Here is a 23,972-nt window from a genome sequence, read left to right on the forward strand (position 1 = left end):
CTACTCACTACTCACTACTCTGCACTCACTACTCACTACTCACTACTCTGCACTCACTACTCACTGCTCTGCACTCACTACTCACTACTCTGCACTCACTACTTGCTACTCTGCACTCACTACTCACTACTCGCTACTCTGCACTCACTACTCACTACTCGCTACTCTGCACTCACTACTCACTACTCTGCACTCACTACTCACTACTCTGCACTCACTACTCTGCACTCTGCACTCACTACTCTGCACTCACTACTCTGCACTCACTACTCTGCACTCACCACTCTGCACTCACTACTCACTACTCACTACTCTGCACTCACTACTCACTACTCACGACTCTGCACTCACTACTCACTACTCACTACTCTGCACTCACTACTCACTACTCTGCACTCACTACTCACGACTCTGCACTCACTACTCTGCACTCACTACTCACTACTATGCACTCACTACTCACTACTCACTACTCTGCACTCACTACTCACTACTCTGCACTCACTACTCACTACTCTGCACTCACTACTCACTACTCTGCACTCACTACTCACTACTCACTACTCTGTACTCACTACTCTGCACTCACTACTCACTACTCTGCACTCACTACTCACTACTCTGCACTCACTACTCTGCACTCACTACTCACTACTCTGCACTCACTACTCACTACTCTGCACTCACTACTCTGCACTCACTACTCACTACTATGCACTCACTATTCACTACTCACTACTCTGCACTCACTACTCTGCACTCACTACTCTGCACTCACTACTCACTACTATGCACTCACTACTCACTACTCACTACTCTGCACTCACTACTCTTCACTCACTACTCACTACTCTGCACTCACTACTCACTACTCTGCACTCACTACTCTGCACTCACTACTCACTACTCTGCACTCACTATTCACTACTCACTACTCTGCACTCACTACTCTGCACTCACTACTCTGCACTCACTACTCACTACTATGCACTCACTACTCACTACTCTGCACTCACTACTCTGCACTCACTACTCAGCACTCACTACTCACTACTCTGCACTCACTACTCTGCACTCACTACTCACTACTATGCACTCACTACTCAGCACTCACTACTCACTACTCTGCACTCACTACTCACTAATCTGCACTCACTACTCACTACTCTGCACTCACTACTCACTACGCTGCACTCACTACTCACTACTCTACACTCAACTCTCTGCACTCACTACTCACTACTATGCACTCACTACTCACTACTCACTACTCTGCACTCACTACTCACTACTCTGCACTCACTACTCACTACTCACTACTCTGCACTCACTACTCACTACTCTGCACTCACTACTCACTACTCTGCACTCACTACTCTGCACTCACTACTCACTACTCTGCACTCACTACTCACTACTCTGCACTCACTACTCACTACTCTGCACTCACTACTCACTACTCTGCACTCACTACTCTGCACTCACTACTCTGCACTCACTACTCACTACTCTGCACTCACTACTCACTACTCACTACTCTGCACTCACTACTCACTACTCTGCACTCACTACTCACTACTCTGCACTCACTACTCACTACTCTGCACTCACTACTCTGCACTCACTACTCACTACTCTGCACTCACTACTCACTACTCACTACTCACTACTCTGCACTCACTACTCACTACTCACTACTCACTACTCTGCACTCTGCACTCACTACTCTGCACTCACTACTCTGCACTCACTACTCTGCACTCACTACTCACTACTCTGCACTCACTACTCACTACTCTGCACTCACTATTCACTACTCTGCACTCACTACTCACTACTCTGCACTCACTACTCTGCACTCACTACTCTGCACTCGCTACTCACTACTCTGCACTCACTACTCTGCACTCACTACTCTGCACTCACTACTCACTACTCTGCACTCACTACTGCGCACTCACACTCTGCACTCACACTCTGCGCTCACACTCTGCACTCACACTCTGTACTCACACTCTGCACTCACTACTCTGCACACTCACTACTCTGCACACTCACTACTCTGCACACTCACTTCTCTGCACTCACTACTCTGCACTCACTACTCTGAACTCACTACTCTGCACTCACTACTCTGCACACTCACTCTGCACTCACTACTCTGCACACTCACTCTGCACACTCACTCACTACTCACTACTCTGCACTCACTACTTGCTACTCTGCACTCACTACTCACTACTCTCTACTCTGCACTCACTACTCACTACTCGCTACTCTGCACTCACTACTCACTACTCTGCACTCACTACTCACTACTCTGCACTCACTACTCTGCACTCTGCACTCACTACTCTGCACTCACTACTCTGCACTCACTACTCTGCACTCACCACTCTGCACTCACTACTCACTACTCACGACTCTGCACTCACTACTCACTACTCACTACTCTGCACTCACTACTCACTACTCTGCACTCACTACTCACTACTCTGCACTCACTACTCTGCACTCACTACTCACTGCTATGCACTCACTACTCACTACTCACTACTCTGCACTCACTACTCACTACTCTGCACTCACTACTCACTACTCTGCACTCACTACTCACTACTCACTACTCTGTACTCACTACTCTGCACTCACTACTCACTACTCTGCACTCACTACTCACTACTCTGCACTCACTGCTCTGCACTCACTACTCACTACTCTGCACTCACTACTCACTACTCAGCACTCACTAATCTGCACTCACTACTCTCTACTCTGCACTCACTATTCACTACTCACTACTCTGCACTCACTACTCTGCACTCACTACTCACTACTATGCACTCACTACTCACTACTCACTACTCTGCACTCACTACTCTGCACTCACTACTCAGCACTCACTACTCACTACTCTGCACTCACTACACTGCACTCACTACTCACTACTATGCACTCACTACTCAGCACTCACTACTCCCTACTCTGCACTCACTAGCTTACTCACTACTCACTACTCTGCACTCACTACTCACTACTCTGCACTCACTACTCACTACTCTGCACCCACTACTCACTACTCTACACTCACTACTCTGCACTCACTACTCACTACTATGCACTCACTACTCACTACTCACTACTCTGCACTCACTACTCACTACTCTGCACTCACTACTCACTACTCACTACTCTGCACTCACTACTCACTACTCTGCACTCACTACTCACTACTCTGCACTCACTACTCTGCACTCACTACTCGCTACTCTGCACTCACTACTCACTACTCACTACTCTGCACTCACTACTCACTACTCTGCACTCACTACTCACTACTCTGCACTCACTACTCTGCACTCACTACTCTGCACTCACTACTCACTACTCTGCACTCACTACTCACTACTCTGCACTCACTACTCACTACTCTGCACTCACTACTCTGCACTCACTACTCACTACTCTGCACTCACTACTCACTACTCTGCTCTCACTACTCACTACTCACTACTCTGCACTCTGCACTCACTACTCTGCACTCTGCACTCACTACTCTGCACTCACTACTCTGCACTCACTACTCTGCACTCACTACTCACTACTCTGCACTCACTACTCACTACTCTGCACTCACTACTCACTACTCTGCACTCACTACTCTGCACTCACTACTCTGCACTCACTACTCTGCACTCACTACTCTGCACTCACTACTCACTACTCTGCACTCACTACTCTGCACTCACTACTCTGCACTCACTACTCACTACTCTGCACTCACTACTGCGCACTCACACTCTGCACTCACACTCTGCGCTCACACTCTGCACTCACACTCTGTACTCACACTGTGCACTCACTACTCTGCACACTCACTACTCTGCACACTCACTACTTTGCACACTCACTACTCTGCACACTCACTACTCTGCACTCACTACTCTGCACTCACTACTCTGCACTCACTACTCTGCACTCACTACTCTGCACACTCACTCTGCACTCCCTACTCTGCACACTCACTCTGCACACTCACTCTGCACTCACTACTCTGCACACTCTCTCTGCACACTCTCTCTGCACACTCACTACTCTGCACACTCACTCTGAACTCACACTCTGCACTCACTACTATGCACACTCACTCTGCACTGTGCGCGCCTCTGATATCATGGAACCTTCCACCACACTTTCTAAAACTCTATAGTCCGAAGCATAATAGGCATAGAACCAAAAGAAGGGTAGACATTTGCTTAAAATAATCTTATTGTATTTATGAGAAGCAAAAGCGAGACTGTGAAATGTGCTGAATATCAGTTTGTTACGAATCAACAGAGTGGAGTTAGAGAACCAAGAAATAGTAATTTAGAATCCGGGTTAGAAGGAGTAGTAATCACAAGCTGAGGATCAACGGGCGCGAAACAGCGTGGTGGGCGCGCACGAGATGCAGCGTGGGCGTGCACATCAGCTGAAGATCGCCGGAGAAGACACCGAGCCTGCCTGCTCCCTGACTGACCCACTGCGGACGGAAAGAGCCCGGTGAGTGGGGGTAGAGGGGGGGCGGCTGAGAGGGAGTGGGCAGAGAGGGAGGGTGTGTGTGTGTGCGTGTGCGTGTGTGTGTGCGTGCGTGCGTGTGTCTGTCTGTGTGTGTGTGTGTCTGGTGTGTGCCTGCCTGCCTGTCTTTGTGTGTGCGCGTCCACAGACCCTGGTCGGCTCGTGCACCGCTCTGTCTTCCCTTGCGAGCTTACTCGGTGACAATAGTTCTCGTTGCCGAGACCTAAAAAACAACAAAAAGAATGTATCAAAAAAGAATTGGAGAATGAGTTTGATGTCAAGAAAAAAAGGCTTGCTTGTTTACACTTGAAAATCAAGGCTGTTATTTATATTTCGACGGATGGCTATTACTCCGCCCCCTTAGCGGAGGGACTGTCTGTAGAATTTATAAGTGACCTCCATGCTGGCAGGCATTTATAAATCATTGTCAGGAACCGCTGTCACATCGCTTCCTGTCAATGCTTCAAGCCTTCTGCTACATTACAGAGCCATGCACCAAAGAGTTTTCTTTGTTTTTTCAAAAAACAAATGACCCTCTCACCATGGGAGCCATCTCCCATAGCGTGGTTTCCATTAAACCATTTTTACAGTCCCTTACCACCAGGGTTATCCTTACGGTGATATACAGTGAAAAAATTTATATATGTCCACCCAACTTAATTGGATGGGCAGACCTATAGCCATTTCTCAGACGATCCTCACTCCGTCAGGCCATCGATAGAGGTTGAGCTATGACAGTGACAGAGTAGTCACTGCCATAGCCAAGCCTATGGTTGATCCACATCTAAATCAGATTGGCGAACCATTTTCTTGGTGGTAAACATTCTCCATCACCACTGTGATGGAGTATTCTAACTTCCAAGATTTAAATAATGCCCTAAATCTTTCTTTTGATTTAATAAAAGCTGACAAAATACGATCTCCAGGTATACCACCTACAATCAGACTAGGAGCCTGGTGATACAGAGATGAGCATTCACTTGATTAGATGCCCTTGCAAAATCCGATCTGATTACACATTGAGGACATAATAAACACCAAGATCCACAAAAGAGATCACAAATCTGCGAGAAAATCATAAACCACTGAGAGGCAATACAGAAAAATGAATACACAATTGACAACCAGGCTGGAAAAGCAGCTAAATTTATTGACACCGAACAGGTTCTAAGACATGGATTAATTATGGTGCTCTTCAAAACTTCATATTTCAAAGCTCAAAACCAGCCTTCAAAAAACCCCAAGATAATTTCTGTTTTTGGTTTTAGTATTTGACAAGACTTCATAGGAATATAGCAAGCAATGAGCATGAAATACGAAACTTGATTGAGTCTAGGAGATAGGATTAGGTTACATGAGCACCTTTTCGGCTGTAATACCCAGCACACCACAAGACCAGAAGTGTTTTTTATGTCCAAAGAGAAGAAAATACATGATTCCTAAAACCCGAAGATTAACTGAATATCGGCATCTAGATGCCATAACGTGCAGTTTTAAATTAAAGTGGATGCACATATATACAATTTCCTGTTAGCATATGGGACTCATATGTCAAAATGTGGAATACATAGAAAATGATGATGAAACCTGTTCTCTGTATTACTGATGATGAAACATATTCTCCAATTCAATTCTAAATTACGTTTCACTGTTTTATAATATAAATGTGTTATTTCAGGTTAAATCGAACTCTTAGATGCTATTTCTATGATGGTTGAACTAACTGTGTGAGGCGTTCTGCCTGCCATTATGATTTGACTGGGATTATTTGAATTACCCAGCAAGGAGTAGCTGTTTGTTTCGGTAATAAAGTAATTCTGGTATCCTAAACAAATGTGATGAAATCATGACATAATGTAGCGATTTGCAAATATCTAGAAACATGTGTTTTATATTTATGAGTGAACGTAAAATCATCCGTTATTTGCTTATATTGTATCTTATCATGCATGTTTTTCCCCAGAAGGAAACAGTGTATGACTGTTTTACCCCTGAAAAATGTATATTTTCCTCAAAACACGCTGGGAGCTTCAAGATTTTTTTATATAAAAGGCAGTAAGTAAATTAAGATAATGGAATAATGAACAATGGAAAGATGCAAGCAAATTTAAAATTGAACATATAGAAAATAAAACGGAGCTTACCTTCCTTTTGTACTAGTACAGAAGTTGTTTGGTCTTAAGGATACCAGTACCTTTTAATGATATGAACTCTCCAGTGTGTGGATTATACATATATAATACATGGGATTCTGCTTTCCCCTTTATAAAAACCTGCCTCTAATAAATTTACAATAGGTGGAATGTGTCACACCCCTATTATAAAGAAATGGTGTAAGCCACTCAACTGTAACAAATTATTAGTTCTGATGTTCGGAGCCAGAGCCAGCAGGCAGTGGAAAGACAGTTCAGGTCACAGATCCTAATTATGTTAAAAGAACAAAAACTAAACATAGCTTCTCTGCTTTGTTTTGCTAGCTGCACAGTGACAAGCAGAATGGAAATATTATTGCAACATGTTTATTTTTTGCACTCCCCAGGTATTTATAGAAAAGTTAAAATCTTTATGCATGTTTCTACATATTTCAAATACGGTACTTTTTTTTTTTTTTTTAAAAGACATATTAAACTGATTGTAGGAGCTTTTTGCAACAAATATCTACCCAGATATTTAGTTTGATGTGCTAAATTTTGAACTGGAGAGTTTTTATTCTTCATTTTTGCGAACATGCTGTCTCTTTCATATGAAAAAGCTATGCACCAAGGATTTAAGAGGTTTGCGAGACTGATGATGGTGTGATGATGTATTACAAGGAATAGAGTACCCACTGTCGCACATTATAAGGATATTGCAAATCACCTTGGAGTTCCATAAACTTATATAGGAACTTGGTCTTCAGCCTCGTTCTCTATACGCAAAAAGAACAAATGATGGACAGAATGCAGAACAATGTCATAGATTCACCCCAGTACAGAGATCTGGGCCTAAATCCATAGTCTTTCTGCTCACCATGCCATTCCAGTTTGGACCGAGTCATATGCAAATCAGTCTTGACTCTGTGCCCAATGGGAACAGTCTAGACCGAACTGTCAGGCCAGGTCCTCTCTGGACTGGAAACAAGCATCCTAGTACCGATTTCGGTCTTTCAACCCTTATCAGCCAGGATAGCTTGACTCCAGTGGTATGGAGAGCACAGGACCCACGTCTGGGCATATCCGTCCCACTCGGGGTGACAAATGCAAAAAGAACAAATGATGGAAAGACTGCAGAACAATGTCATACATTCATCATAGTACAGAGATCTGGGCCTAAATCCATCGTTTTTTTGCTCACCATGCCACACCAGTTTGGACCCAGCCATATACAAATCAGTCTTAACCCTCGCCCAATGGGAACAGTCCAGCCTGAACTGCCAGTCCAGGTCCTCCCTGGACTGGAAACAAGCATCCTAAGACCGTTTTCAGGCTTTCAGCCCTCATCAGCCAGGATAGCTGGACTCCAGTGGCATGGAGAGCATGGGACCCATGTCTGGGCATACCCGTCCCACTTGGGGTGACGAATGCAAAAAGAACAAATGATGGACAGAATGCGGAACAATGTCATACATTCACCACAGTACAGAAATCTGAGCCTAAATCCATTCCTTTTTTGCTCACCAAGCCTTTCTAGTTTGGACCCAGCCTTATGCAAATCAGTCTTGACCCTGCACCCAATGGGAGCAGCCTAGCCCGAACTGCCAGGCCAGGTCCTACCTGGACTGGAAACAAGCATCCTAGTACCGGTTTCGAGCTTTCAGCTCTCAACAGCCAGGATAGCTTGACTCCAGTGGCATGGAGAGCACGGGACCCATGTCTGGACATACCCTCCCACTCGGTTGACAAATGCAAACAGAACAAATGATGGACAGATTGCAGAACAATGTCATACATTCACCCCAGTACAGAGATCTGGGCCTAAATCCATTGTTTTCTTGTTCACCATGCCATTCCAGTTTGGACCCAGCCATATGCAAATCAGCCTTGACCCTGCGCACAATGGGAACAGTCCAGCGTGTACTGCCAGGCCCGGTCCTCCCTGGACTGAAAACAAGCATCCAAGGACCTGTTTCGGGCTTTTAGCCCTCATCAGCCAGGATAGCTTGACTCCAGTGGTATGGTCTGGAATGTTCCCATGAGGCATAGGGTCACGACTGATTTGCAGATGGCTGGGACTAAGCTGGGGTGGCATTGTGAGCAACAGAACGATGGATTTAACCCAGATCTCTTGACAGGGGTGAATGTATGATTTTTTCAGCATTCTGTCCATCATTCGTTTGCGTAGCATTTTTCACCCTAAGTGGGATGGGTATGCCCAGACGTGGGTCCCTTGCTCACTGTGCCACTGGATTCAAGCTAGCCTTGCTGATGAAGGGTAATACCCAGAAACCGGTCCCAGGATGCTTGTTTACGGTCCAGGGAGGACCTGGCTTGGCAGTTCAGTCTGGACTGTTCCCATGAGGCACAGAGTCTCGACTGATTTGCATATGGCTGGGACTAAACTCGGGTGGCATTGTGAGCAAAAGAATGATGGATTTAACCCAGATATCTTGACTGTGGGTGAATGTATGATTTATTAAGCATTCCATACAACATTTGTTTGCTTAGCACTTTTCACCCTAAGTGGGATAGGTATGCCCAGCCGCGGGTCCCTTGCTCACTGTGCCACTTGATTCAAACTAGCATGGCTGAGGAAGAGTAATACCCATAAACCGGTCCCAGTATGCTTGTTTCAAGTCCAGGGAGCACCTGGCTTGGCAGTTTGGCCTGGACTGTTCCCATGAGGCACAGGGTCAAAACTGATTTGCATATGGCTGGGTCTAAGCTGGGGTGGCATGGTGAACAAAGGAACGATGGATCTAACCCAGATCTCTTGACTGGGGGTGAATGTATGATTAATTCAGCATTCCGTAAATCATTTGCTTGCATAGCACTTTTCACCCTAAGTGGGATGGGTATGCCGAGACGTGGGTCCCTTGCTCACTGTGCCACTTGATTCAAGCTAGCCTGGCTGATGAAGGGTAATACCCAGAAACCGGTCCCAGGATGCTTGTTTGTGGTCCAGGGAGGACCTGGTTTGGCAGTTTGGTCTGGACTGTTCCCATGTGGCACAGGGTCAAGGCTGATTTACATATGGCTGGGTCGAAACTGGTGAGCAAAAGCACAATGGATTTAAACCAGATCTCTTGACTGGGGGGAATGTATGATTTATTCAGCATTCCATCCATCATTTGTTTGAGTAGCTCGTTACTCTATATGGTCATGGAACTCCTTGGTGATTGCAATATCCTTATAATGTACAGCAGCAGGTAGTTTACCCCATGTACATTTGAACCCTTGGGCCATACCATGAGCAGTTGCACTTGCTCACAGCCGCACTGAGCTCTTGTGTTTATGAGATTGTACTGTCTACAGAATATACATGTAACACAGAATTACATCAAATCAGCACATGATGTGAGACACAGCTTGGGAAGAGAAATCGATGGTTGCCTTTTTCTGCTTTTATTCAGTGTTATTGGTGATTTGATTTGTCCTAATAAGCTCTAGGTTTTCAAAGCCTTTAACACACACTTAGAAATAGTTTGGCAGTTGTGGGAATGCAAAGAGATTGACAACCAATTTCATGTGTTGAATAACCTGCTTTCTGAAATACTAAACAGCAAAAAGGCAGAAGGGTAACAAGGGTCTGTGGAAATGGGTAAACTATTACTCAATTTTTCTTCGAAAGCATTCATGGGAATTGTCATTCCTAATCATATTTGATATTACAAAAAAGACAGAGAACAATATGAAGTTGTCTGTTTTAAATAAAATCGAGATTACGCTCTGTGGATCAGGGTGTAGTCAGTACTTAATTTGAGACAGTGGTTTCTGGTGCTGGGCACCGGCACTTCATTGTCAATGCTGGCGCTTGTGACAGTCTGCCACAAGGTGACACTGCCTGGCTAATTTATAGATTACCACAATAACAGTTAATTATTAATTCCCTGTGCATTAAAAATGACCATTATGTGCTGCCCAAACCAATCTTAAAGCTTTCAGGCCTGAAATAGTCCAAACTGTCACGCTTGAATGTGTGTGATGGTTAGTAGTTGTGTTGTTACCAGTGGCGGTTCGGAGAGGGAGTGCTGCGGACAGTGGGGTTGGGCGGGGGGAGGGGAGGGGCAGGGTGGGGGGCAGTGGAGCCGCACACAAAACGGCCAGGAATAAAGTAAGTAAATACAATTATTTACCTTGACTTGCTGCATCGCCAACTAGACGATGCAGCGAGCTTAAGGTAAATAGTTGTATTTATTTATTTACTTACTTTACTCCTGGCCGTCGTATGTCCGACTCCACTACCCCCCACCCTGCCACTTCCCCGCCCCACCCCTTCATCCCGCAGCACTCCCTCTGCAAGCCGCCACTGGTTGTTACTATCACTGGCAGCGCTTGCAGGGGCAACGTGTGGTGCAAGCTGCAGTGCCCGGCTGATGAGAGCCCTGGCACTTATGTGTTTTTTAGAAATTAATCACTAAGTGTAGTACTCTTATATTTCATGGCAGTTTGTCTTGTGTACTGTTTATAAACACGGATGTTTACTAAGAACTAGAAAACAAGGTATTAAATCAATGTATTGTCAGCAATCACACCGAACAGGCAACGTGACTATACTCAGAATTGTTTTCCTCTGGCTAATCATTATATATATTCAGTGAGACATTAAGCAGTGTCTTCTACTGTCAGTTACAAAGCACTTTAGTAATTGAATGGAAATTGCCACTTGCACTGCATTATATATGTATGCATATATAAATCAAATTCGAGGGTGCGTAATTGTTATTTAAAATATGCTTATTTCTGCAGCATTAAGAATTTATTGCGATTCCTGGATAGAGAATGCCTCCAGCTCTCCAGCTCCATAATCACATCTGTGCAGCTACTGGGCATCGAGTATCACACGCATAAATGAAACAAAGCCAGGTATTAGTTAGCTAATGTCTTTTTCTCATTCACAAAGTGATTAACTGACTCATATATCATACCTCCCTCACCACATTCGCACCTTTCAACATAACATCCGTCTTCAAATGAACCTGTCGGCCACAGGGAGCCTTCAACCCAATTCACAACAACACAATGCAAACAGCATTCACCAGGTGCACGCTTTGACTGTTCTGCCATATTGCCTCCATTGAATTCTCCAGACAAAAGAATAAATGGCCACCTTTCTTCTGATTTGGTGCATGTAAGAACTCCTGCCACAAGCATTTAATCAGGAGGAGGATAAAGAAGCAGGCTGTCTTTATTGTGCACAAAATTACTTCACAGGTGCTCATTTTCATGAGTAACATCGTTGCATTTAAAGTGGCAGGCAGCCATATTAGTTTGAATGTTGTCATCGACACAGCTGGCAAATGCCTCGACGTTTTTTTTAAGCTAATTGCGCCTCAATAACGTGAACATCCTAAGCATTTGCAGTGACAATGCTCTGCAAAAGGTGTGTTGTTTTTATTTGAAATACATCCTGTGTACCATCTGCTGCCTCTGTTGGCCAATTGGAATTATGTTTTCTTTGATCGCGTTGCCATATTACGTGTGAAAAGCAACACTTTTTATTTTGTTTAAAAAATTGTGTAGGTGTCAAAAATTTCTCAGAAACCTGATGGTGCGATAAAAGCAGCGTTTGGCACCAAATATAGTAGCATTTGTTAACTTTTCTAAAGTGAACATGAGTACTTAATACACTGGAATAACCGAAAGCAGCAAATCGTAAGAAGACACAATAAAACAGTCAAAACGGAACATAATACAACAATCACAGTTTGACAGCCACATCACCAACAGAATGAAATAATGCAGCACCAAAACACAAAAGCATAAGAACAAATAAACACAGGCTGCTTTGGGAAAATGTTTTACATTTGGAAAAACAAATACAATATTTGTGATCTGATTATCCTTATAGGCCATCATCTCTGTGTTTGTAGCCAATCATAAGGGATCGTAGGTAATCACTCAGCTAATTAATAATCATTAGCAGTGGCGGCTGCCGCCTACCCAAAGTGGTAGAGCGACCGCGAGTGGAGAGGGCGGAGGGTTGGGGAGGGGGGAATAAAATATAAGTTGAAAAAATAAAAATGACTTACCTGCTGCTCCGCTCCATTCACACTGATGCCTGCCTTGCGGCTCCTCTCGAGGGCTGGCTGGAAAGGGATAGGTGCTCAGGGCACAGGCTCCTCACCCAATCCAGATGCTGCTCTCACATGAGAGACAGGGTTGGTCTGAGCGGCCTCGTTTGTCCCTCAGACTGTGAATTGGAGCCTGTGGATTTTCTCCAACCGGCCATGAAACACAGCCGATTGGAGAAACATAAGTGCGCATATGTGTTTGGCCGGCCTAGGACAACCTGCCAAGCACACTTGCACACTTATGAGTGCACACTACTCCTCCTCCCTTATTTGGCCGGCCGGGCTAGCCCTACACCTATTGTATGGCGGGGCTCAGACAGCATAAATAAAATGATAATAACGTTGTATTATTAGAATTTTATTTATCGTCTGCTGGCAGAGGCTGTGGGGCCACTGTCCTCTGCCATTACGGGGGAACCACCCCTGTTCATTCAATTTTACTACACAGCCTGTCAATACACAGGCTGCATTGCAAAATAAGAGAGAGGTTGCAAATAATCAGTGGACATTGTGCAACTACTATATGAGGCCTGTCCCTTTGTACAGCTGGAACAATAGGGTGGTTCCTTACCTAATAAATGATACTGAGAGCTCATGTCTTCTTCAATATCAGTCGTCTTTCTTTTAGAATCAAAGTAGGGCCATCATAAGAGCACCCTGAAAATCTGTGGATATAATTAACACTTATAATAAGTATCCTATACTCCTGGTATTTGAATTAGTAAGGGTTGGTCAGTTTACTCTTTTACACATTTAGGATTTTAAATGGACATTTTGCAACCAAATCTGCATATACCAGTAATCACATCTCTTCTCATTTACAAGTCAGACTTTGGCTCTGAAGTGAGGTCTAGTTAGTCCAGAGTTTCTATACTCTCCTCCTTCAGGCAAGACTGCACTTGAGGTTTCTCACTCAGCCGTTGCCTGAAACAGGGATTTGGAGACACCAGAGATCCGAGCCATGCAAATGTATTGGTGAAAACTATTTTCATTTCATGTGTAGAGCATTGATGCATTTCACAATCTAGGCCATGACTCAAGTATAAATTGAGCAGAGTACAGGGCCTGCAAGCTAGTAACTTGCAGGCTGGGATGCATGAGATACAGAATGAAGAAAAGACAGGTGTTAAGGGAACCACATGGTCTCTTAGACATCTGGTGCTTGTTAGATATCTCAAATACGTAGATTTAATGCAGACACCATGACTTGGGGGCAGTTAAATGCTGTGTGCAGAGCAAAGGGAGAGTTTTAGAAATATTGTCTCACGTGTCTTATATAGCATTTCTCTATCTCTATATGTCAGGAGGAGACCATACCGATTGTCCTCATTTCTATTTTACAGCTCAGTATATACTAGGACTTGTAGTCTGTATTTGCTCTGATAATAGGTATTTGTAAAATTATGGCCAGCAAATTAACAATGATTGGCCTCCTAACACAGAGCGATATGGCCACCCTACCTTATGGATTTTTTTTCTACTGTATGAATATGCCTATAGGTACAATGGATAAAGTAATGCATAAGGGTAAGAAATAGTCAACCAATAAATGTCTTAATTGCCCCAAAGGAGCAGATGTCTGAGGAAATGTGAGTGAGAGTTCATCAGTGTCTCTTAAAGGGTAGAACCCTTAAGCACCATTTAGTCTTAACCCGTTGGCTGCTGCCGTCGCCATTGGCCGATGGCAGCACTACCTCGCTGGTGCTGCCAATGGCCGACGCGACCGTGCCCGTTTTTTAAAACGGCCGCACTGCAGCAAAAAAGCGGAAGCAGCCAACGGGTTAAATAATCTGGATCCATGAAAGAGCTGCATTCTTTCAATGATTAAGGGCAGTGAGACACATTGCAAGATAATTGTGTGAGGGCCAGAAGGATGTGTGTACCAAATTGGGTTCCACCCATTTAATCCCCCAGGGTGTTTTGCATTTTACTACCCGTTTTTTGGACTTTTACTGTGAGCAAGGCACACTCTGAGTTTCATTCATAGTAAATTGTCTGAGTGCTAATCACCAGTGTCTGCCTTTTAAGAGACTACCTCTGCTGTGCAGCTAAGATAAGGGGCTCTGGGCTTGTTACATGTTAATACATGAGCACAGGCATGCTCCCATGTGTTCGGGCTGCATTTGTGAGACTACCGTCTTGTGCAGCCTGGTATCTGCGCACAGGTAGCCTGTGTCAGAAAGGACTCTTTAGGGATTGGTACTGACCTGGGCTAGACCTTATAATGTGAGTGACCATTCAAAGTGTAGGTCTGTGGTGCTTGCCCTGAATTACACATTGTGTGTGAAATCTTCACAGTTCTGTTCCTTTTTGGCCTACAGGGCCCTACAAGGTACCAATCTAGGGTTAAACATGCACCTGGAGAGTAGATTTACAGTCCATAACATCATACCTATTCTCCATATGACACTTTACCATATTTCCCTGACTCAGCTCAGAATCAGATTCTGGGTCTTTGTCTTATCTTCTGGGCCAAGTTAATTTCTTTGCGCCCCATTAGAGGTAGCAACGACTATCCCATACAATAGAGACAGTAACAGTGCTTTGCACAGTTTCGGGGAAAGGACGGTGTGGAGGAGAAATCTGCATCTATTAATTAGCTTATCACACTGAGCATGGGTTGAGACAGTCCAGGCCCAGCAGAAGGAATGAGAAGGCCCACCTATAAAGTTTAGTTGGAAAGGAATAGAGCAGCTGTGCCACAAAGGGCCAGATCTGAGGCTCTCAGGGAAGAACTTTCCAACAGAAAACTTGAAGGCATCATATTGGACCGTCCCAGAATGCTGTGCAGAAGGGTGGAAACATGGGCTGAATAATGATGTGGCCCCCTAGGGTTGGCCAGAGATGCCTGACAAATAGAACTTCCCATCGCCAGTGAAAAACCCCTGAATATGAGAGACAGATGAGAAGACACTGGTCCTGGGAGCGACAACAGTGAAAGAATGCCCAGCTGGAAGAAGAAGCTTACTGATTCCCCGCAACAATGGATTTCGGGGCATTGGCATCAGCTTGCCCCCAGGACTAGGATAAGTCTCTCCAGGGCCAGTGTCCAGTTTGGGGATTAACCCTATTGAGAGACCCTGGATGGTTCCCGTTGGACCTTGTTCAATGACAGAGCTTCAAAATAAATCTGTTTTTGTTGCTAAGTTGGCTTTAGCTTTTTTTGCCTAAGATTTGTTGTGTTTTGGCCTCTGCTGTGGCAATCACTCAGGAACAGGTCTTAACATTACCACACTGATTAGTATAATCTGCTTTTTGTAAATGAACATGTATTCTTCATTTCCAAATTGTTATGAATGCCACTAGGGACAGTAAAGAAAAAAAACAATGATTATGAATCCACTGAAGAAAATACTAGCTCATAAAAATACCCTTAGAGAGCTATTTTGGATAGAAAATACAACTTAAAAACCTTACAAATTTGACAGAAAAATCAAAGGTTACATGGATGTTATAGTTGGGAAATAAAATTTGAAAATCCTTAGAAATTCACTGCAAAAAACAAAGGTTACAGGGGAATTATAGTTAGGAAATGAAATTAAAAAAAACTTAGAAATTCACTGAAATTCCAAAGGTTTCAGGGATGTTATAGTTATGCTCAAGTTTCACTCATACAAAACCAGTGAAATCCAGACATTATAGGTAATGAGCTAACTATAGCTTGCGTCCCCGCAATGCATTGCTTATGACCTCACATATTACATCACTTATGATATGGTCAGTGTCAACACAGATGACATCACTCATGACATCACTCATGACATCTCAAAGGTTTGCAGGGGTCGGATTAGCTTTTAGGGCTCAGGGGGGGTGGGTTGCTTTTAGGGCTCAGGGCGGGGGCTAGGGTGTGATCTTTACTGTACAGATCTGTTTACCACTCATGCCTCTACCATGAAAGTGCATGGTTAAGGCATGCATGGCAAAGGCATGAGTGGTAAAGGAAAGCGTTGTTCAGATGCATTCATTGTTCTGGCAGCATTGTAGAGGCAAGTGTGGTTTAGCAATGCATGCCTCTGTTATACAACCGGTTGGGTTAACATGGTTCAGCCTAGAACAGTCCTAATGGGTCTATGGCCTTCGTCAATACCAACAATATTGGGACCTTAGTCTCTTAGGGCATGCAAAAAGGAAATAGAGGGAGGGATGAGCAGGTTCACTTACCCGTCTTCGTCTATGAGCACACTTTGTTTAACATAGTCAGTGGTGATTGGCTCCGTCCGTAAGCCTACACCTGTGAGGGAAATAGTGAAAGTTAGTTGGTGATGCTTAGCTCCCACAACACCCAATGTGACACATTAAAAAAACCTTGTCAGAAATATAGCTGGTTATGGTGTGAAAATCATGTAAATGAAACCCCGAAAATGTCTATGTGAAACCAAGAAATCAAGGACACTGATTTGCATGGAGAACTATGGAGTGAAGCGTAGCGCTCTCTAAAATTATTGGAAAACTGTACTCTAAGTTAGGTGGTGATAAATATGGGGAATTTTAGTGCTAAATAAGTGGAACTTTAAATGGCATGTGATATTGAAGGACACTGCCATTTGAGAAAGACTCTATCAAGACACTCATAGTGACAAATAAGGTTTATCTGTGTGTATCCATAGAGAAGGACATTATGCTTGCAGGATGAGTGATAAAAACTCCAACACATTGACAAATGTAAGCAGCAAAAATAGAGGATATTTTAAAGCAGGCACTACTAATGCTTCATGGTTGTGGAGGGATATTTATGGACAGTAGGTCCGCGTGGCCCCCTTTCCGGGCTGATTTTGGCCCTGGGGACCCCACACCTCTGGGCATGGCCTTTAATTTTTTTTCTTAATTTAAATTGAGGGGGCGGCATGCGGTTCCCTTCCTGGGCTATTTTTGGTTTAGGGGGCCCCATCCCTCGTGGCCGACCCCTTTTATAATATATATTTTTTTTTTAAAGGGAGCTTGGCAGCGCTGCCCCCTCCCCAGGCCAACTTCAGCCCCATCCCCCGGGGCAAGGCCTTTCCATTTTAATAAAAAGATATTTTCATTGAAGGGAGGGGGGCGAACGGCCCCCTCACATCATTATTTTTTTTCCAGAGTTTTATATAGTGCAAACTAGACCCAAAGGTATCAGAGTGCTTTATATGAGCACCAGTTGGGTTACAAAAGGCCTCATTAATTTTTGTTGGGCACGGAGAGATTAAGTGATTTGCCCACAATCACAGGTTGTTAAGCGTCCCTGCCGAGACTGGAACCCGGTTCCCCAGCTTAAAAAGTCTACCACTCTAGCCATAAGGCCACAATCTATTATCCCTGGGGAGGTGGTGGTCCCCGGGGATATAGGTAATCTAGGAGGGTGGGCCCATGTGCACCTCCTATACTGTCAAACATCCCCGCAACCTGGTCCACGCGTGGGCCTAATTAAACAAAGCGCAGGAGTTTGCGTTTAATTTGTTTTTCATTTTATGGGGAGGTCTCACATCCATCGGAACTTTTGCTCAAACTTTCTTTTTAAAAATGCTTTTTTGGCCATAGGGACCCCTCCCAAGAGGCCTAGGGGGTCAAGGTGTTTCTACCCTGCCCCCTTTTTTTCAATGTTTTTTCTTTTGACTTGCTTGAACCAACGGTCGCTTTCTCTTATTTAGGCAGTCATTTTGGCCGTTTCTGCCCCCATTGAGGGCAGATCGCCCATAGTGTTAGGCCACCAGGGTAATGTTTATGGGTACGTCAGGAAGCGGCTCCTTGGGCAAGAGTCGCTCCCCGTTACTGGGGAATATGCTTTCGTCATTAGCTGGTTTTAAGTTCAATCTGCTTTAAAGTGGGGCAGAAAGCCACTAGCCAAACAGGAAATGTTTATGGGCATGTTGGGGAGTGGGCCCATGAGCAAGGGTCACTCCCATTTATTGAGGAATATGTTTTGCCTATTTCTGCCCCCTTTGGGAGTAGATTGGCCTTAATTGTGGCTGATCTGCCCCCAAGGCGGACAGAAAGCAATTAGCCACTAGAGATAAGTTTATGATCATGCGAGGGAAGAGGCTCCTTGGGAAAGGGTTGCTCCCCTTTTTTGGGGCATATCTTTTGGCCATTTCTGCCCCCCCTGGGGCAGATTGTTGATATTTGTAGATCCATCTGCCACCAAGGGGGGGCATAAAACAATTAGGCACCAGGTAAAGTTTCTATGTGTGTGTGTGTGCGAACTGGAGTTTAGCTGACGGTCTGCAGGTACTGGCGTTTGACTGACTGTGTGGGTACTGGCAGTTGGCAGGCAGTGTGTGTGGTCTTGCACTTGGTTGGCAGTGTGTGTGGGCTAGCATTTGGCTGGTGGTGTGTGTAGACAGGTGCTTGCTTGGTGGTGTGTGTGGACTGGTGCTTGCCTGGAGGTGTGTGTGGACTGGCACTTGGCTAGCAGTGTGTGTGGACTTGTATTTGGCTGATGGTGTTTTTGAACTGGGGATTTTGCTGGCAATGTGTATCGACTAGCTTCTGGATGATGGTGTGTGTTGAATGGCTTCTGCTGGCGATGTGTATGCCTTGAATGGTGATGGTCAGACTTCATAGTGTTTTATAATATTAACTTTTTTATTTCTTGCCATCATTGTATTCGTGATCATAATGTTTTATTTCTCCTTTTTATTCTAGTGCAAAGCTTTTGATTTCCTGAGCTGTGACTCCTGTTTGCAGTTTCGGGACTGGTAGATCTGCACTTTGCGTAGCTGCATGTGTTTGGTAAGAAAAACCTTTTTATACTGTTTACTCCAAATGAGTATCATTGTCCTGCATGGATGTGTTTTTTATAAATTATGTAATGATAGTAGCATTTTTAGATTCTGTTTTATTGGGTGTCAAATTATCCTTGGATGTGTGCCAGATGTGCATTGTGTTGTCTTGTGTGTAATTTTCTTTGGTTTTTCCAACTAGTGGGATATTCTTGGTGCTTGCCTAGTCTGTGCAGAATAGATGCATGTGATCCTCAGTCTAGCTGACTCTGGTAAGTGAGTGATATAGTTGTTGACTATATAGGTCTTTGTGTGCTTTGTGCTATGACCTTTCCTTCCAGATTACTGTATGTCAGCAGTTTTACTTTCTGTTTGATAAAGTCACAGTTTGTATATTATCATTTTGCACAGTGATGGTTATTGTTGACTTATTTGTTGAAGTTACTTTCATTAGTAAGAATTATGGCTAGCCGCAGGATTTCCGCTCAGCAGGATGTTGGCATGCTTTTTGACCTTTTCTTCTGACCATGGTTCTTAGACTGACTCCTCATCAGAGATTGAGGAGGAAGTCTAAGAATCTGGCAGTGAATATCCTGCTAGAGAGGCATCATCTGATGATGAGGTCACTCTCAGTGCAGAGGAAGGGCCTCTTTTGGAGGAGGACACTGATATGCCAACAGTGCAGCAAGAGGCATATGGATTGCACCCTGTGGTTAAAAGGCTTCCCATTGGAGATGCTGAACTCTGGGTTGCCCCAAACATGGTACTGCCGGAATTTCTCTGGTATTGTACGAGTGAAATATCAGCCTAACTATAACGTCCCTGTAACCTTTAGCTTTTGACAATGACTATCTACTGTTTTATTAATCCTATTTCCTAACTATAACAGCCCCGTAACCTTTGGTTTTTTCAGTGAATTTCTACGTTTTTTTAAATGCTAATTCCTACCTACAACTTACCTGTAACCTTTTTTTTCAGTGAATTTTCATGGTTTTTTATGTAGCAATGGTCTTTGCGGAATGGTGTGGAAATGGGGCAGGGCCTCTGACCAGCTGTCAGAAGTCTCGTTGAGTAGGACTTATAGAAATTACCAGGAGGCCTCCGAAGGCCTCTGAGCAAACTGACCCTTTGGAAGTTACTGGAGGTAACAAGAGGAGTACTTGGCCCCCAAATACCCTATGCCAGAAGGTGTGTTTACAGAGTGATTGAGAAAGGATGTCCTTGACGATTGCATAGGTAGTGCCTGTATGATTCTATGACTGCCAGTACCAAGGACAGACTGTGAATACCAGGGGTTTTTAACAAAGTGTAAAACACATATATAGACATGTTTTACATAAGGTTTCAGTGTAGCTATTTAGTAACATACTAATTTAACTTTTCCCTTTGTATTCATTTTTCTAAATAAAATTTTCCTTTTTCACAGCAACACTGGAGGTGGCAATCAGTAGTCGCGAATACAAATGAAAAAGGGTAAAACAGAGAAACAGACATATTTTACATACAGTTTCAGTCCAGCTGTTTTGTTACATATTGGTTTAACTTTAGTTTAACAACATATTTGTAAAAAAACAACAGTTGCAAAAAATAACGTTCAATTTCTGAACTCATGAACAAAGCATAACTTTCAAACAAACATCAAACTATTCATTGTTACCCAGACTCATAGGGACTCAAAATCTAGTGCAATCCACAACGTGTGACAGGACACTCTGTAGAGGGATGAACAAACAATATTCATGTGGGACAAGGTCCATCTCATATTATCTTAAAACCTATCATAGAAAACGTCTCCAACTGGCTATCTACAAGGGAGAAGCTGGAGCACCATCTACATCAGTGGCAGTGGTAACAATACCCAGCCGGAAATTCCAGTTTCATCAGTTGCTGGCTTTAGTTAAATCTATTGTGTATTCCCAAGCTACTGATTTCATGAGTATGTGCCGTGGTGGCAATGTCACTTTCGACTTGCACTGTCATGGTGTATACTAATATATTCATATTCAAATATCAAAGAGTGAGAGAGGACTAGGTAGCTAGTCCGTATCCCCAGGGTATTTATATATAATCAAGAGATGACTAGCCTATTTAGTGTGTGATACAGGACTCAGGACTGTATGGAGAAGAGAAACAAGGAAACTGATAGGTTTCCTTAGGAAGCCCTCACCCACCAACCTTGTTGGTGGCATGCTTCATCATCGGGCCCACCCAGTGACACCAAATGTGTCCCGGGTGTACTTCAATGCCTGTATTACAGCGGAGCCGGTATTTTACTTAGTGTGCAGTGAAAGTGGAGTGAAGGTTAAATTTAAAAGCTATCCAGTGGTCCCAATAACCAACGGGGTTTCCTTTAATATCTGAGGGTCTGGTAGCGATAAAAACAAGGAAGTGGATGTTAGTGGAGTAACAATTAGGGACTCCGTCATCCGGTGGGTGGTCTACATGTTTCAGCCAGGCCTTTATTTAATAACTGGCTTTCCTCAGGACCTTAAATATATGAGTGAGAGATCTACACTAAAAGTGAGTGTTTGATCTATAATGTGTTGCATACGCTAAGGTGCCATAGGTGTGGGAGGGGGATTCCCCCTCCGAGCATAAGCTTGCAATTTGCAGCGAATGCCCCTAGAGATTCCGGCAAAGGTTCTGCTTGACTCCATTGGTCAGGACCCTCTTGAAACCTATTGTTCTGTGGCGGATCTCCGTTAGAACTATACTAACTCTAATATATGTCAGACAGAAATGGAAGTGGTCATATCAATTCTATCCACAGATTGACAAAGCCAGGAAACATGTTAATAAAACAGTTTCTGCCTTCCTTAGAGACCATCGCATGGGCTGTATATATAACAACAACCTGAATTTTGACATGCATGGAATATATAGAAATGATGGAGTGCACTTTACAGATGAAGGCAACAGGGTGTTTCTAAGTAGCCTGAAACTCTGTATCCGGTCTTATGTGTAGCAGCTTTATGCATGCAACCAACACAATGGCTCTTGTCAGAGCCACTCTAGTACCCAAAATATTGTGAAGTGTTTTTCTAAAGGTTTTTTTCTCTTTACTTTTTGAAGATCTTTGCGACACATCGCGATCCCCACAGACATATCATTAAAACAGAAAACAAAAGCAGACATTCAATGGCCACCAAGACATCCAAAAATAATATTAAAATAATCTATTCTGACCATTGCTCTACACACATTTCTATATACATACTTCTTTCAAAGCATGTTGGAAATCATATTTTTGGACTAAGTTTCTTTAAAAAGCATCTTTCAGACCTATTTTCCATTTTTGCACTTATTTGGGACTTGGGATGATGTCATTAACTGCAACAATCACACAATTCCCATAAAGTCAATATATATATATATATGCACACACATTACAGTACTCTACACACAAGAGGTTTATTACTGCACACTTCAAAAACGTAGTGTATTTCTAGAACAACCCTCTCTAAAACCAATTTTCCATTTTTGCAATGACTCCGGATATCGTGATGACATCAGCGGAAAGCAAAAGCAAGATTTTAGTAGCCACCATCGCATAAAAAAATTATAACTATATAATTAATTCTAACCATCACAGTAGATAACTCACTATATAAATAACTCTATAAAACATTTATCAGAATCTCAAGATAATATAATGTGTATCAATGATTCACTGATATTTTTTATATTTTCAGCAGTATTCGCAACGACGTTGATAATCGTGACATCACCACAATGGTACACAGGGTGGTCATGCTGGCAATCGCGACACCATCATGAATATCATGAACGATTAAAAAAACGAATTTTGGACACATAACTTGAGTCACTAAGACCTCCATTTCTCAACCATTGGGTCAGAGTATCTCCACCCATTCCCCTTATTTGGGTTTTTACACAGATTTTCAATCCCGGGAACAGTTCTTGATAGATAAAATGGCGGCCGCAACTTTCAATTCAGGTTGCGACCAGCCAGTCAGAGCATTCCAGTTGGCGTGTGCATTAATCCTGAAATCACTGTGAAATATCCATGGCCAGAGATATCACTATAATTTTACATTTCAATTTCTCAGAAACTACTGAATGGATTTATACCAAGTAAACAAAAGGTACTTCCTTGAACCACCATCTACCTCCCTGACAAATTTGGTGTAAGTCAGTTTAGCAGCTCGGGCAGTATAAGTGGCTAAAGGTTCCTATGGGTATTAACATTACAACCAAAACATAATTTTGCACCCCAAATACTTAGTCTCCGCTTCACTGATCACCCCCAAAGCTTCCAAATCAATAGTACCCACTGTGACACTGTTATAGCTAGGACCGAGTTACCATAGGAAAATCACAAGATTCCATTCCCAATAACTTTGGCGCCGGTCGACGAATCTTCGCAAAATTTTCAAAACCCGTGGCCCGCTCCTATCTTTGTTGGGGTGATTCATCAAATGGGGGCCGAGAAAAAGGGGGGGCCCAAAACTTGTTTTCCCCATGCAATTTTCCATAGGAAACTTTAGCCGTGG

The sequence above is a fragment of the Lissotriton helveticus genome, chromosome 8, assembly GCF_964261635.1.
Source record: "Lissotriton helveticus chromosome 8, aLisHel1.1, whole genome shotgun sequence".
NCBI lineage: Eukaryota > Metazoa > Chordata > Amphibia > Caudata > Salamandridae > Lissotriton > Lissotriton helveticus.